The 18,092-nt window shown below is 41.6% G+C and overlaps 1 long non-coding RNA gene across 1 annotated transcript; it reads right to left on the bottom strand.

Moving 5' to 3' along the window:
- Positions 1-1,422: 1,422 nt before the first annotated feature.
- On the bottom strand, positions 1,423-11,119 carry LOC107052435. Its single transcript, XR_005843031.2, has 3 exons — positions 10,924-11,119; positions 2,015-2,118; positions 1,423-1,926 (listed from the first exon to the last, which is right to left on the bottom strand). It is a non-coding gene; the product is annotated as an uncharacterized LOC107052435 (long non-coding RNA).
- Between the last annotated feature and the right edge of the window lie 6,973 nt (positions 11,120-18,092).

Genomic DNA, 18,092 nt, shown 5'->3' with positions numbered 1-18,092 from the left:
CTTCTCTTCTGGCTAGGATGTGACTCAAGGACAGCGAAGCTTAATAGCACGTTAGTCATCTGCCCAGAAGTGAAGCATTTCTTAATGGGCTAGAAAGCCAGCAAATTCTGTATGTGTGTGTGTGAAGAAAGCGACAGTTCATACAGAGGATACCCCAAAACATCTGTTGTCAGGTTTTTTTCCATCCTTTCAAAGATACCACGCAAGTCAGGTGAGTGTACAAGTGAGGGAGTAGCAGGGCAGGACACAGTGATTCAGAGGACTGGCAGTGGAATAAAGAACCCATGGAAAATGGGTTTTGCTTGCAGGCGTAAGGATGAGTGATGGCATGGCTGAACCCTCTTCTCATCCCCCAGGCCCAGGCTGGCACACACACAGCCCTGCACTCACCTCCAGCATGGCAGCAGCCGGCACTGCCAGGAGGTCTGCCTCATCCCCGGGCGCCGAGGGGACACTGCCAGCCAGAATCAGGAAGGTGGTTTTCCACAGCACAGCTGCAGATCAGAGAAGAGACAGAGCAGCTTTTACACCCAGTGGTGACTGAAGTCAGCCCAGAGCGCGGTCAGATCCAAGCTCCTGGTTCCTCAACGTTCTTGATGTTTATGGAGCGCTGACATACCCGGTGCTGTTTCAGAAAGCGTGCATACAGTCATTTCACCTGGCTGGAGGGAAGCTTGCTGCTCTCGTTTTTAATTACTGCTATGTGAAACAGTCTCGAAGAAAATCTGTGCAGCATTGAGGCACCGTGCTACAAAGGGTGAGCCTGGTCCTGCTGCATAGCTACTGACAGCAGAGAAAAATCCGACTGCTTTCAAACAGGACTGATATTACCTCGTGCCTCTCCACCTCCCGCTTACTAACAGAGAAGTTCATAACTGATAACATACTATTTGCATAGAGCACTTTCACTTCATGCTAGGGAAGCTGGCTGACATAATATTACCGGCAGGAAGCACAGATATAAAGTATAGGGACATCAACATTCTTCTTCGGATGTTTAAGAGTTATTTTCTTGACATTCCCTGAAACAAAACTATGTTTCCTGAAGCTTAGACTTTGCAAGTCAGAACTTTCAGTAGCACCCAAGCTGATCCACAGCTCCAGGACCCATTCACCTCAGACCTTTTTTATTTAACCAGGTGTGTAAGCTGCTGGGTCACCGTCTTTATTCAGTCCTGTATTTTGTTAACTTGTATTGTGCTGTTGTTGTTCCATTAAGTCACCATCGCAGTCCAAATGTCCTCTTCTCTTCTTGAAAATATTTGTTCAATCACTGAGAAATAAGACAGACTCTACTGGGTCTCCAAAAAACACAGGAGAAAATAATCAAATACTATAAAAATAATTTATTCTAAAATTATATATATATATGTATGTGTCTATGTATATATATATATACGTATACATTTCAAGTGTCTATATCATTTCAATTAAAAACAAAATAAATCTGTGATATCACAGTGAACTGCACGGACGTCGTTACGTGTATGGGTCATTTTATATTCACCCTCAGAAGAATAAGGAAATTTGAGCAACGTACTAAGGACAAACCAAATATTTTTCACAAAATTTGGCGTGTTTGCATCAACAATTTATGTACATAAGAGAAGAAGACCTAAGCAAGCTGTGTAACTGAGGCTGCTCCAGTCATTAGATACTACAATGTCTTTTACAAAGAATCCAGTGGCAACTGAAGATACTTAATAAATACCTGTTAATGCTGCTTAAAATTGTGGGTGAATTTGATGTGAGTTTATTGAGGTGTTAGTAAGGTCTCGTGAGTCATTCTTACCCGAAGCAACATGGATTTAGTTCTGCTTGTGCAAACCTTGTGAATTCAGAAGCAGCAGAAGCACTGCAGGTTTTCTCTCATGCAGAGGAGAGCAGAAGCTGGACTGCTGACTTTAACAAGGCTTCCCACATCAGCTTTAATGGTAAGAAAAAGGGTGGTAGACTTGTGCACTGCAATTGTACTTCCTTTGATTTTTCTTAATAAAATGACCAGCTCACTTACCATGTATTTACTTATCAGGTGAGAAGAAATAAGCTTTAAAATGTCATGAATGAGAGCAAGATACGACGTTCCATCACCACATCATACACTGAATTGCTGCAGATCTGTCAAACCAAGCAATAAACAGTGGCTGCTCAGCAGACTTCCATTAAATCTGCACAGGAACATTCAATGTGGCAAAGGATATAAAATAATAAGTTCTATTCTTCCTATGATGTGGGAAACTAAGAAGACCTAATGTACAAATGAGAAATATGGTACTTATGTCAGGAAAGGACGAGATGCCATTGTTTTTGTAAAGCCTTTGTGACAGTGTTCACAATTGTGAAAGTATTCACAACTCTGCATTACTGCACGTAATTCTGAATTATCCACACAGACAAAGAAAGCAATAACTTGAAATAAAAAGAAAAAAAGATCAAAAATCCTTCATGTACAAAGTTCTCCCAGGATCCAGTGTCCCACATTTGGGGTGAGAAGGGGGAAGAACAGAACCACCCCCACCCCCTTCATTTACACCAAACTCACGAGGACGCTTACGTGCACTGAAGAAGCAAAAGGAGATCGACTGTGGCAGCCCAGGGAAGGCACAGCCAACACACACACATGGGGTGGGAGGACAAAATGTGACAGAAAGGGTGGTTCTGCAGCCCACAAAATCTGGAAACCTATTTCACTTCAAGAAAAACACACACTTGTTTTTCACTAATATTTTATTGAGGCAAACCCTTGTTTTTTTTCTCTTTCATACTTGCTTACCTGTAAAGATATATGTATATGTATATAACTACATGCGTATTTCATATCTACACGTATGTCTTTGACACACACAGACAAGGGTACATACAGGTTCTGCTCCTTCCTTTCCATAGTCAGGCAATTGCTGATATAACAGCCTTTCATGACAAATTTATTGTTCCTTTGGCTGACGTCTAGAAATAAAGTGAACAGCCAGCACTGCGTGTGCGTCACAAGAAATCTCATCAAGAACCTTTGGTCTAAAATTGCTCATTTCCCTCTAAAAAAGTCCTACGGAGACGAGCTGCATACACTGAAAAACAAATAATCTTCATGAAAGGCTGTGAAACGGGATCTCAGCACTGCTTCAGCAGCAAAATAGCACGCCAGTTCCTTATTTTTAATTGCTCCTTGAGAAAAATCAACCTTAAACCTTAGGGAAATGCATGAGGCATTTCATGTTATGGAAGCCTTCAGGCCTGGTTCTGCTACACTGACCCATGAGGGCCAGTGTCCACCAACTGAAGTCCTATGTAATTTTAAGTAAGCAGTGATGGAGTTTGAACTGTTGGTGCACAAATGATTCTGTCGTATTCTTACCACGTCTCCATATCACATCTGGATTTTGCATGATATGTATGTGTGTATACATATAAATACATCTGAGTTCCTGAGAGAGTGCACAGAGGAGGGGGAAATTTCTCATCACTGTTCTTCCCTTCTAAGAGGAAACTCGACTTAAGTGCAATGGCAAGCAAGTCCATAAATACCTAATTATTTCCAAAACAATGATATGCCCTGGTTCCAGCAAGGATATAGTTAATTTTCTTCCTATTAGCTGGTACAGTGCTGTGTTTCGGATTTAGGATGAGAATGTTGTTGATAACACACCAATGTTTTAATTGTTGCTCAGCAGTGCTGCATGGAGCCGAAGATACTTCAGCTTCTGGGGGGCACAAGGAGCTGGGAGGGACAGAACCGGGACTGCTGACCCAGGCTGGGCAAAGGGATGCCCTGTGCCATAGGGGACTGTGCTAACAATAAAGCTGGGGGGGATCTGGCTGTGTGGGACTGCTGCTGCTCAGGGACTGGCTGAGAATTGTTCGTCTGGTGGTGAGTAATTGCACTGTAATTGTGTGTCACTCACTACGTATATTCTTTTTGTTATTGCTTTTAATTTTCTTTTCTTTCTTTCTTGTTTAGCTGCGCCTATCTCAGCCCACAAGTATTTGCACTTTTCTGTTTTCTCCCCCATCAAGGGGAGCAAGGGAACAACTGTGCTGTGTACAGCATCCCACCAGGTTAAACCACAGCTCGATGCCTGTTCTGCTGACATGTGTTTTTGCTGCACCTCTGTCCACCATAGGCAGATTTGGATCACAAAGCACAGATCCTGGGAATCTCTCTGACACCACCACAGCCTTCTGTGCTGAGTACGTCCGACAGCTGACACTCTCCCATTTCCCTGTGAATGCACACAGGATGTGCCACAGTGCCTGGCTTCGACATGAATGTTTTGGACCGATACCTTTTCTTCAGAAGCGGAAGTTTTGCCTTTGACAAGGAAACATTTCAACTTTATCTCTGATTTCAAAAATGTACATGCATTTATTTTCCCACTATACCGAGAAATTAATACTATCAAACAGACTGTTTCAAGTAATAGCAAAACAAAATGATTATACTGCTCTTCAACTGATTTCTCACCCGCTAGTAGTTCAGGGGAAAGCTTTACCCTTCTACAAGACTGCTCATCAACAAAACCAAACCAAACCATCTTGTTATCACTTCAAAATTAAACCATGAATAGAACAATTGTGCATCTTTTGACTGTTTTGGGGTATTTTATAAGCACGTACCTGATAAGGACATACAGCGAATGCAAACATTGCCTTAGCAGCTGTACACAGCATTTGCTGGAGGGATCTAAACTATTCATATTACAGAAGAGTTTTTCCTACAGTGAATGTAGATTTTGGACTAAGGAATACTGTATGCTAAATATTTTCATAAAAACCTTGCTCCCTAAAGAATCTATCATAAAAACCTTGCTCCCTAAAGAATCTTCTCGAGTTTAAGTGCCACGAAAGAAGGGTGTAGTCAAACAAATTTTTGTAACATTTTTCTAGTCTATCCTGTAGTACGCAGTAACTAACATTTCCAAGTAAATGCATCTAAATGAGTGCTACATTTCACTAACAATGTGCCATTCCCCTGTATGTACGTCTTCATGTATGTATGTATGTATGTATGTATGCATGCATGTATTTGTTTTATAGAGACAAAATGTTTGTTGAGGTAGAAATTAGGCTCAGGGAAAGGCCATAAAAGTTATACTGCTGGGAAGTCCAGCAGTATAACTGAAGCAATGTATGCGGGGATTGCGCTGAACGGCAATCCGAAAACAAAGCAGCAGGCCAAAGCTTTTGACAACAAACAAATACACAGGCAGAGCAAATAAAGACAAAGGAATGTCCCATCCAACTGATCAGTTGTGGAGGCAATGAAACGTGAAATTGCATTCCTTATCTCCCAAACTAACAGCTGCAGATACCCACTGCTGGGTTTCCTCTTTCCCCCAGATGCCTTGCAGACCCTCCCTGCATTTCCCATCTTTCCCCTAAGCCCCCTTCCTTGTCTTCTCTGCCCCTTTGCCAACTTGCCAGCAATAAGCTTGTGAAAAGCCAAGTAAAGTAAATGCAAATTTAGCCAATAGCTTAAGTTAACTTAGGCTTGGGACCGGAATGTATAAAAATTGTATACAGCTGTGCTAGCTTTTACAGGAAAGAAAAGGAATTTCTGGACAAGTGGGAAGAAGACTACTGCACTTGCTGAATCAGATAAGAATAGATAGGCAATCTGTTTGCACTCAGCAGTTTTATTTGACATGACAACTGAAAGTTTGATCAAAGGAGTGACCAACATGAATCATATTCCAATTGTCTAGTGGAGTCTGCCCACATTGTTCTGTTAATATGCTGTCTAATTTTCAGGGCGGAAGTCTCTCTAAGTCCAATGCTTTGAAGATCACAATTAATGGTACATCAGCCGCACTGTGTGGCAGCTCAAATTCTTCCGATTGCTCATGTAACACAGCTGTCCTGGTAAGAAGATTCCAGATAACAGGGACTCAAAGCCCTTAGCGCACGCATGTCTTTAAGCATGTGAGTGGTCCACTGGGAGGGAACACAATAACTCTCATGCAAAATGTGTGGCTAGATCTGAGGCCAAAGATTACATGTATAAGAAAGGAGAGGAAATTCCACAACAATGACTGGAGCAGTCAGGAGAAGGGTAGAGGTGCCAAGGCAGCAGCCGCTTCCTGAGCCATGGCCCTGAGCAATACCACTTAAAGTCAGCACATTCATTCTCAAGTCCATCATGTGTAGGATCAAGGGCTGGAGAAAACCACCTCTGGGAAGACAGTGTTGAGTTTGCACCATCACATAAATCTCTAACTACCTTCACACCCCCCAAAATAATGCAATGCTTGGATGCATGACTGGTCTCAGAATCAGCAAACGTCTTTGCTAAAAATTCCAGTGCCAGAAGCCATATGATTGACTCAAAGCAAACAGCATTTCAAGTGAATCACACATCCAGGCAAGCCCAGACAGGACGCTGTTAAGTATAAATTGGCCATCATAACGGTTATCTCTCTTTAGGAACTTCAGCGTCAACAAAATCCCTGGCAAACACAGACCAATCTCACTTGCCGGGCCCGGGCCTGCACTCTTTCCAGTGGTAAAATTCCCACAGTTAGCAACAGAAATTTTATTCTAAGATCCTGTACAGCTCTCTGCCTTTGGAGTGAAGGTCAAAGCTTAGTTTTCTGCAGGGAACAAATAGCTCCAAACATCTTCATATTGCTCTGCATTGCATCCTAGCTAGAGAATCTCCTGTTGGAGCATCTGGGAAACAGGGGGCAAAGGATTGGGAAAAATGTGGTCTGTCCTCCACCCAAAACTATTTATGCACAGCTTATCTACCTTCCTTCCTAGCCACACCTCTACAACCAGAGCCAAGCCACTCAGCAGACTTTTTCCCCATGTCATTAAGGTATTATGGCTGTTAAATGCTCAAGATTTATTTTCTGCCACACTTACATGCTAAGTAGGTAATTTACCAAAATAAATATATGAGGAAAATCCCATGTCTCAGACCGGAGAGATGAGCTGACAGCTCTACTGGCAATGTGGGAATGAGCTCACCAATCTACGGCAAGCCAAACCTGGCAGACAGCTTGGGCCAATGCTCACATGGCGAGCATAAGCAATTCAGGTTTACGGGAATACATGAGATGGCAATCCCTCCGCAGCCATCAACTACAGCTCCAGAGCTCTATCGGTTTCTCCAACCAGTCAGGCTCTCCCACTGAACACAGACAAAATCTCCCTTAAAGTGGAAGACAGCTGATGGGTGAAGTGGTTGAAGAAGCAGTGGATGAAAAACAGCTGGTAGCTGTGATGTGGAAACATCCAAAGCAATTTGAAACAGGACTGAGCAGGAGGAATTTTAGCTTTTTAGAGGTTTTCCCATAGCTCCCACCACTGTATTTCTAATATGAGATCCAATACAGAAAGCTAGGTAGCCTCTATTGCTGTTGCCATTGCGAAATGCACCACCCACCACCTCACTGTGCTCACATCCATGGTTTGGCCTCCATAAATGGTTCATCATTGGTGAATGCCAATGGGTGCAATTTTTTCTGCATGGAGGGATGTCATTCTGCCAGACTGCCGTCTGACTGCCATCTGTCACACAGCAACACAATGTAATGGGATATTGGTGGGAAGGTTCACCCTTTACTGCCATACCACCCACACCTGCCTCTGATGTCATGGGCCAACAGAATAAAACAGGAGGCATTACGTTCAGGGCAGCCCTCATACTTTACACACTAGTGTGATATATACCTTAGCCAGAACTGAAGCATTTCTCTTCCAGCTTTGTTTAACTGCTGACTTGGAGGCAGTTGTCCTCACTGAAGTTAGGCAGGACAATACTGATTACCACACAATGGATTTGGTGATAGGAACCTCCCATTTTCCACCTCAAAGGCAGCTGCAGCAGATGTAACAATGACAAAGTGCTTCCCTACTTCCATTATGTTCTGTGCAAAACAGGACGATTTTCCATGGATCTCTTTGGGATACTCCTTGGTGAAGCTGCTGTCCAGAATCAACAATAAGAACTCTCTCTGTCACTGAAAGCAGTCCATTCCAATAAATGCATAACCTCTATTTTGATACTTACTGGTATTTCAGTTCAGTCATAAAAGGAAAAGAAAATGTGTTAGCAGTTTTAGTTTAAACAAACATACAAAAAAAGAAGAAGAAAAGCCAGTAACTAGAAGAAAAGATCTTCCACAGCACAGAAGCAAAGTTTTGGAATGGAATAGCTATTGGGCAGCAAACACAAACAAATCCAAGCCCATTCACAGCGGACTGGCAGATTAGCAGAGCATTTGTGTTCCAGTGATCAGGTAAGGATGATGTTTCCTCTTCGGTTTCAGAGATCAGCCAATATGCTGGCTTTTGTAGAGCTGCCTCAGTTAGGGAGACAGGCTGACAGTATGAGCTATTTTCAGTTTTCTGGGCATCTCTTTAACAGAAATATGAAGATACAGAGTTGATTTTCCTGGCATCCAAAGAAAATGAAAAACAGTGGTAAACTTCAGCGAAATGAGTGCTGAGAGCTCTGCATTTGAGAGGTCTGTCCTCACAGATGCTCCTTGTGCTTTACTGATTGACAAACAATTCCCCCATCCCCGTGTTGTCACAACTAGTACCAGTTAAATCCCCAAATCCACATAGCATAGCCCTGCTTCTGTTCTCCAGTCACTGTAACTCTGGGTTGCTTTGAATTGCTCCTTCCACTCCGTCTAAGAACAACAGCAAAAAAAGCCAAGTACAGCTCTTGGCCAAAACCAAGTCTCCAGCTGTCTCTGGCTCATCCTTCAGAAGGCTGGCGGGCATCTCTGCACTCCGGAGTAACAGCTCCATCCCTACTGCTGCCTTTTCTTCCACTGAACCTGGCAAAACATCACTAGGTTTAACACCAGAAGTATAAGCATTCAAAACAGGTTTGGGCAGCCACCCTTTATAGATCAAGATGAAAAGAGAAGCAATCAGAAGTATGATATAATTACAGGGTAATAAAACTATAAACATCATTAACACATTAATTTAATATTTGGCTTTCTCATCTGGGTGCACCAATCCACTGATGTTTCCAATAGTTGCCATTTTAGGGTTAGCAAAAGTAATGTTTTTTGACTGATGCTCATCAGTATGTACTTTTTCATCCATGGCACAGAACAAGAGATGTCAGAAATATTATCAAGGGAAGCTCATCTCCCCACAGTGTGATTGAAAACTGTACGGGAAAAGCTTCCACTTTATAATAAGGATTTAATTCACCTGGGTGTGAAGAAGTCTCTACTGGAGGAAAAATGTTTGTATAAAGGTAGAGAGGGCAAAACGTTATTGCAGTCAAGGAACATCCCCTCAACACCCAACTTTCTGACTCCCTCCGGAACACTGGGAAGTTCTGAGACTTCTGGATAACACACTGCTTCAGAGCAGTGAGAGTGTGCAACAGAGCAGGAAGGGACTGAAGATGAGGGCAGGAGGGATATTGGAGGCTGATGTGTGATTTGGGGCCACATCAGATATCGTTCACCCCAGTTCACAACTGAATCAGACCTTAATGCTGGCACGAAGAGTTCTGTCGGTTGCTGGTTTGAATAAAGAGAGCAAACGCAATCCTCTGAGAGCACCAGCCATTTTTGTGCGCAGAATGAACCTGTGAAACTTGTTTTGATTTGCTTAATTTAGGCTACCTCTACAAAGAAGAGAACACCTTGGGAACTGGACACTCTGCTGTTCTTCATTTGCCTTTTTTTTTTTTTTTTTTTTTTTTGTGCTTGAAACCATACAAGAAGAAACGTTTGGGGTGAAAAAAGAAATACTGGTATTTCTTATTGGCATTTAAAAGGCTGTTCTTGAGTGTCAAGTAGGGAGTCTGTGTGTCTCTTTCTTGTTACAACAAATGCAAAGCTGCCACAAAGCACTCTACCCCTGATTTAAAGTGGGGGTTTCTGAATGAGAAAACTGCCAGACCGAAAGCTATTTATGCCACCTACAAAACACTGAGATGTTCCAAGTGTGCTCCATCTCAGTTATCAACACCAACACATCTGCACTTCACTGTTCTGCTGACGTCTGAAAAGTCTGCTAAAGTCTTGCAGAAAAAAGACAAACAAACCAAGTGAAAACTAAAGAAAACAGATAAAAAAAATACCAAACAAACAAACAGAAACACCCACGACACCCTCTCCTGCAAACTGATATTAAAAATGACTGCATATATTCACAGTAATGTGAGGGAATCTGCACATGCATAACTGAATTCCTGCTGGTAGAGTATAAGCCTCTGAATGATAGAAAATAAGATAAAACTCTGTTAAAACATAATAATATTGAGGGATCACCCTTTGAGAGCCTCTATTTTGTTTTGTCCATGTGGGATGGAAAGAATCTAGCCTGACGTGGATGTGCTGTGCCCTACACAGTCTTATATTGCTTTTCTGCATCCATTTCTGATGTGTAAGTTGAGAAAAAAGCACTCTTTTTTTTTTTTTTTTTTTTTTCAGATTCTTAAACACCCCTTTGCAGATTATGGCTTTAAAAACTAATCTTAATTTTTTTTTAATAATAGGTCTGATCAGAAGGCACATCTCAAATCCCTTCAATGCACTGCTTGCTTTTCTAGCAACACCAGATTTATGGTTTGGGGTGATACTTAAAAAATATATTGTGAAGTAATGGAAAAAAAAACGATGAAAGAGATGAAAAAATGCATTTTCTTAGGAAATAGTTATAATATTCCGTTTTCAGATACATATTTCCAAGTGTTACTATGAACAGAACCACTGCACCCTTTGTTAAAACGAGTTGTTCTAAAAGAATGGTTACAGCTGGGAAGGATCACATTGCTTTTGTAATATCTCACCCCAGAAAGAAGAAAAGGAAAAGAAAAATTACAGAACGTCTAAAAAAATTTTAATATAAATCTCCCTGTATAAATACATATACAATTAAATACAGAAATATATATATGTGTGTGTGTGTGTATATATATATATATAAAATAAGTCATAGCCTTACCTGTGGTGAAAATGTTGCAGTCATATAAGAATGAAGTGGAACGAAGCCCTTACTCATAATGAGAGTCAGATCATAACAGGAAAGGAGGTGAAATCTGGAAGCCCGTTCCTACCCGAAAACCACGACCGTGAGGAAGGCTGCAAGGTTCTCTATGAATCAGCCAACCTTCTGATCTCTGGGGATAATTAACTGCCTGAAAACAAATGCACCTGGAATCCTTCTGTTGAATATCTGTTCAGCAACAACAACAACGAAACAGAGGCAACATAAGCGGTAAAGCTCAGGAGCTTCTGGTGGGTCACTGCTGTAAAGGGATTCAAAATCCTTCAGTAGAAAATGGGGACTGATGAACAGAAAGTAGAGATGATAAAAGATTTAGTGGTTGCCTTTTGATCTATACAAGCAAAGGAAAAAGAGATGGCACAAGTACTGCATGGAAGCATGACATTAAAAAAAAGAAATAAGAGAGGAGAAGAGGAAAGTGGTGCAAATTAAATTGTTTACAGGCCTTTTTTTTTTTATCACAGTCCTAATGACCAGCTGCAGGGCAGGCTTCCTGCAATACACAGATAGCATGGATGTTTCTTCACAACCTGACCAACAGTAGGAAGTCCAAATTGAAGCTGAGATGCCATGTCTCACACAAATACAGCAAAAATAAAAGCTTAGTACAGTTTTCCTACAGAAATTTGGTGTTCTTGCTCTCCGTGTGCTCTGAAAGTACAGTTCAAATGATGATGACAATGATATTTGTAAAAATATGTAGAAGCTCAAGGAAATATGGTCTGATTGAGGCTTTCAATTGCCTCTACAGTAATACTGGTTTAGCTTTATCTTCTTTAGAATATACAAAATTTGCTTTAATTAACTCATAAAAATGTGAATACTTGGAAGTGATTCTATATTTTAAAATATCACCAACACACATTTGAGGCCAAAGTTAAAAATACCAATGGAAGGAAATAGCCCTTTTATTGCAGCTTATTTAGCTACTTCAAACTTAATGCAAGGGTCATCCCAATGACCTCCCAATGGTGCCCTTTCCTGTAACACTAAATACCTGCAGAACAGGGTTGTTTTGTTTGCTAACTTCAGCCCACAATGTGGATATTCAAAGACTACTCTCATATTTCTGCACCTCCACGGGGACAGAAATTCGAGGTTCAGATGTCCTCTGGGAGTGGGAGGGTTAAGTTTCACCTCCACAGCGGACTGGAAGGAGGTTAAGGTGGCACAGAGCACTGCAATGTGAAAAGAGATTTCAACAGAGACAAGATGGAAGCTAGTACCAGGGGTCTAGTGCACTGAAAAACTGCTGAAATTCAATCCAAGAGAGCAAACTCAAAGAAAACATGCTGAGTTTGTGAAGAGCTTAACATTTCATAGGGACTTTTCCACTACGTTGCTGGACACCTGTGCATCCTTTTGGAGAGTGGCAGGCTGACACAGAGTGGGCACCAGGCAGCGGTGTAGGCTGGGGAGGGTTTCTGTGGAAACCTGGGAAGTCACAGCTCCTACCCTGGCCTTCCCATGGGCAGTGCCACCTCCTGAATGTGCTGGTCCTCTTGAGCCTCAATCCACTCCACTTTTCCTTCATGAAAATGATACCCTTTTAGAAATTATTTAGATTTATAGGTCTTCCTCAGATCAAGTAGATGCTTGTTCTCTCCTAACAAAGTACTATGTTTTACAGCTAAGGTCTATTGATGTCCCTGACACTTTGATTGCTAGCCTGTTAGCACGAGTATGGGCTTCCAGCCTTGTGCAGTTGAATATTCAGATGCAAAATTTACCTTTCCCAGTCAACACCTCTGACTGCAGCTCTGCAGACTGAACATGCAGAGACCCAGACCCATCCAGATGTAAATGAGCTCAGAAAATAACAGATTCACCTTGGTATGTGAACTCACTGGGGAGAGTCATCAGTTGGTCTGGGATCCCTTTTACAACAATTGCACAGACCCTGTGAGAACCATTATGTAAATACTATTTGCTAATACAGATATGAATAGTACTGATGGCAAGCAGTCTGGATGTAGACAATAATTTCATTTCTTGGAGTCCATTTAATCTTTGTTAGTATGACAATTTACTTTTCTTCCTTTAAAAGTTTTCTTTGGTGAGAGACAAAAATGCTGTCACTCAAGTGGCAGGGAACAATAGACATCTGTTCCATTGGGTCTGCACTAAGTTTCCCTTAATGTTGCCTACCTTCTGCTAACCTCATATTTCCTCCTCTTTTTTTTTTTTTTTTGCTACAACAGCCAACCATTACCATATGATGGCAAGGAGCCAGCTTGGAATATGCTTTGTATTAATTTTTGTTTCTTTCATCTGATTAGCAGATACTGTGGGAAGAAAATGAAGAAGAAATCTTGCACATGCTGGAATTTTCAGAAGCATATTTACTGGATCTAAAAGCTTTGATGGATTTCTGACATACTGAAGAGAAAACTACGTCTTTACATCCATGGGTATGGCAAATATTGCCTCTCTGATCATCTGCCTTTGAAAAGAAATAAATGTGTATCTATCCACAAATACAAAAAGAATGATGATTCAAGCTATGGAACACCATGACACGTATTACATCCTGGTTTCAGCTGGGATAGAGTTAATTTTGTTCCACATAGCTGGTATGGTGCTGTGTTTTGGATAAAGAATGACAACAATATTGATAACACACTGATGTCTCGGTTGTTGCTGAGCAGTGCTGAACAGATCCAAGGACATTTCAGTTTTTCAGCTTCTCATTCTGCCCTGCCAGTCAGAGGGCTGTGGGACACAGGGCGCTGGGAGGTGACATTGCTGGGCCAGCTGACCTAAACTGATCAGTGGGGTATCCCATGCAACATGGCATCATGCTCAGCAAAAATATGGGGTGAGATCGGTCACTTGGTAGTGACAAACTGCAATGTGCTGCGCCTGTTTGATCGTTATAATCTTTTATTACGTTCTCGGTGTTGAGTTTTTGTGTGTGTGTGTTCCCCCCACCATCACCTTTCTTACTGAAATATCGTTATCTCAATTCATGTGACCTTGCACTTCTTAAAAAAGATGTATCTCCCATCCAGCTGGGGTGGGTGGCGAGTGAACAGCTATGTGGTGCTTAGCTGCCCGCTGGGTTAAGCCACAGCATACATCCATCATTCTTTGGGTGCTCCCATGTAGCTGAAGCCAGAGCTCACATAGAGAGATGAGTCAGAGCAAATGAGGTGCTGGGCAATTTTGCAGTGAGTGCTTCATAGGGTGGTAATGTCAGTGACTCATTATGTCATCAAGACTCCCTACCTATTCTTTCCGAGCCGTAACTACCAAAGTCAGCCACGTGCAGCTCCTCAGATGTGAAGATGTCCAAATCCCAGTTTGGACCTGATCAATTCACATGTCTTTGTCCTCAAGAGTGCCCCAAGGCTGCTCTCAGGGCCAGATCAGCTCACTACCTGGACAGCAGACCTGTCAGTGCAGCCCCAAATCTAGACAAGGGCTGCCTGCCATGCTGTACTCCCTCTGGTGTGTGACAGAATGTCCTTCTGCCTTTTGGAGGCCGGTTTTTGACAGGCAGTGTTTAACAGTGGAGCAATTGCTCCATTGCAATGGTTTGTGTCCTCTGGCATTCTCAGGTCAGAGAAACTAAATGAAAAGAAAAAAACACCCCCTCACAACACTAATTAACAGGAATATATTAAAAATACTATCCAAGCTGAGAATCAGCATAATTCTCAGTCTGAAATACAAATCTGAAGACCTGGATGTGCTTCAGGCCTTCTCATGTCCCAAGCAGTGTACTCATTCGTGACAAGACCAGAGATGCAGCAACTGCAAACTTTGGTGGTGAGTCATAGCCATGAATATTCTTGGCATCCTGCATCTAATGAATAAACCTCCAAATAAGCTGGGTCATGATGTAGCCAAGAGAGGAGCTGAGAGACAAGCAGAAGGCTGTGTAACAGACAAAAAGCTCTTGGGCGCTGACATATGAAGAAAGGTGAGATTTTACTTATTCCCATTGGACAAGAAAAGCCATAGCTTTGCATGGATTTTCTTAGCTGTGTGAGGAAAAGCAGAGTAGTGGGAAGACAGAGTAATTCTGGAAGTTTGTCAGGAAAACCAGCACCTGTACAGAAGAGAAGCAAGCCTACAGAAATGGTGTAAATAGAGTTAGTAGTAGGGTGTGTGTTGTTATAGGATGTGATCAGAAGCATCCAGGTCAGATGTGTCATGGTACAGCAAAGGTGATGCTGGAAGCACAGAGGACGATAGCTGGAAGGCTGTTGTTTGCTGGACACGGACTTTGGGGTTCCCTGAGACAAAAGGACACCTTCCAAAGACATACACCACACACATATTTTAAGGCAGATTGATGAAGGGGCCAAACTGGGAATTTTTCTGCTTTTTGCACCAGGGAATGACAGTTCATTGGAAATAAGTATTAGACATGAAGAGGTCGAGTTTTGAGGACAATCTGGGCTGTTTATTCACACTATCACCCAGCTTTCCAAAACATTTAGTACACAGATTTGTAACTAAAAAACCTCTATTTAAATTGAAACAAAACAAAACAAAAACAAAAAAACCTTTGTTTATAATAAAAACTTATATTTTAATTTTTTCCTTTTTTTCATATTATTTTTTTTCTGTGTTTAAACCCACCCAAAGATTTTCAGTGCTAACATAACATCTCAACTGACCCAAATCATTCTTGGCTTCCAACATCCATTTACAAAATAAATCAGTATGTTTAACTTTTGGGAGGAATTTTTCCAGCTTTTTTGCCAGCTGTTCTCCTGGTGATCTGGTTATGGGGACAGACAAGCTTTTCTGTTAAAGGACAAAGACATATACAATCTTTGCAAGTGACACTATCAGACCAAAGAAATGGTAAAGGAGAATTCAGTCCCCAAGTAACTTAATTCTGCCTGTACGTGCCCTTATCAACTCACAGCCAATGTTCCTTAGGTGCCTGCCCAGCAAAATAAACAAACAAAGCAACAAATTAAAAAAGAAAAGAAATAAAAATGTAAATGAGATTAAGCGAAGCTTGAAATGGCCCAGTGCAGGCCTATAGGGTTCAGGAAATAAAAATATGAAGCTCAATTTTTTCTCGAGGGGACGTAGTGGGGGTAGAAAAGCTTAACTTTAAGACTCATTATCTGAGTCATCATGCAATTAAAGCCTGCGGGCTGAGCTTGGGTCTGTTCCACCTGCTTTGCATCAGTTTCTGTGATTTTATACAGTTCAAAACCTACCTCAGCTGCCCATCAAATAACGCTTTCAGTGTAAGGAAATCCCCTGGAGTCAACCTTTAAACATTCTCTCCTGGCCTTTTGTGTCAGGGCAGGGCTAGTGAAAGTTCCCTTTCTGGGACATCTACAGGCTTCCAGTAATCACTGTTTTCTGGGCAGTGGGTGTTAAATTCACTAGCTCATGGCTACTTTAATTCACAGTGATGGCTACTTGATAACATATCCAGCAGCACCAAAACACAGCACATAAATATTCTGAACCAGAGACCAACTGCAGGGTGAAAGAAAGCTGCCCTTTGTGACTGCAAGCAAAACACGTTCACTGTTCACGACTCCAAAACTAACAGAGTAATACTTTTAAAACAAATCTTTTCATCAGACTGATGACAAATATACCAAAGGCGCTGAGTTTCTACTGAACCCACTTAACTGAAGTCGTGTTATGCAAGAATAACACTCCAGGGAGGGATGTGGAAGACTGGAGGAGGCAAAAGACAAAAAGCACAGGGTTGATTTGACAGAATCTTCCTTAAAATCAACTGAATTTTTCTTAAACAATAAAGTGATGCTGCAATGAATCATATTTCTGTAGAAGATCTGCAGCAGCTATAGAAACACACAGTCCCCCAAGAAAAGAACATAGGAGAGTAGCTCTGCTCAGCCACCTTGAGGACCTTCTTGACAGCTCAGGTTTGCATCCTCTCCAAGGCCACAAAAACTGATTCAGGAGCAACACTATGCCATACAGTATTCTGAAGGTATCCTAAAAACCTTGGGTATACACATAGTGAACCAGAATATTCTTTTTGGCCCAAACGTTGTCCTCTCTTCCCCCCATCAGCATGAAACAGAGAGTGAAAATGCCCAAAACCCCAGGCTCCATCTCAAGCATGGACTGACACGTGCCTCTTAAAGGAGAAGAAAAGATCTCTAGTGTTAAAGGTTTTGTCCAAAAAGTAAGCGAGAAAGATATCAGAGGGAAAAAGAATAGTGAGAAAAAAAAATAGAGTTCCTTAAAGTTGTATTCCTGCCTGTGAAAGAATATCTTTTGCTGGTAGTGTAATGCACGGGAGCCTGCAACTTACGACTGCCCGCAGAGACTTTCACAAATTCTCACCAAACATCTTGGTTAATGAACAGTTCCTCATTACATAATGTTAGTCACTGCCCAAACCGACAAATATCAGTAATTATTCTGAAAGGGCACATTTTTATCTACTGCTCGGTTTACCCTTTCAGTTTTGTGAACATCTGCACAGTGTGGTTAGACAAGGAAATATTAAAAATCTGAACATATTGGAAGGATAAATGTATATGCATGTGTATATGTAATATTTTCGTGTATATATTTATACATGCACAGGCACATACTCAAAAATACTTCACTGAAGTGTAGTGAGTTTTGAGGAGGACTTGGCACAACTGAAAGATTCACATAAACAAACCTGAAAACTGGTTGTCAAATAATGCAAACCAACGCAAAGAATACCATATACTCTATTAAATACATAGCTTACTTAGGTGCTTGCTTGGGCTTGCCAGAGAAACATGTAAACTGAGATATGTAGTCAGGGTGAAATGGCACATAGGAGTATGTTTTATCGTTTATGTTAATTACGACTTTTAATGATGGGTAGTCTTCAAAGAGGCATTGGAAGATCTCTGGAAGCTAGGCTGAATACAGAGAATAGGCTGGCTGCAGTTATGGATCAAGGGGTGGAGTGAGGAAACAACCTAGGACCTCTTAGACAAATACTCAGTGGTGTGAGGGGGCTCAGTGCAGCAGTGAGTCAGACAAGGCAGATTTTCTCCTAGGGGGAAGGGAGTGGAAGATCAAGGACTTCAGTGTGGGAAGGCAACCAGGAAAGAAGAATCTGTAGGGATTGGAGGAGAAAAATTCAAAAGATCTGTGGGTGGCAGAGT

This window comes from Gallus gallus, chromosome Z (genome assembly GCF_016699485.2).
Source record: "Gallus gallus isolate bGalGal1 chromosome Z, bGalGal1.mat.broiler.GRCg7b, whole genome shotgun sequence".
NCBI classification, from domain to species: Eukaryota; Metazoa; Chordata; class Aves; order Galliformes; family Phasianidae; genus Gallus; species Gallus gallus.
Note: the sequence above shows the minus strand (reverse complement) of the source record. Positions and strands in the feature narration are given on the sequence as shown.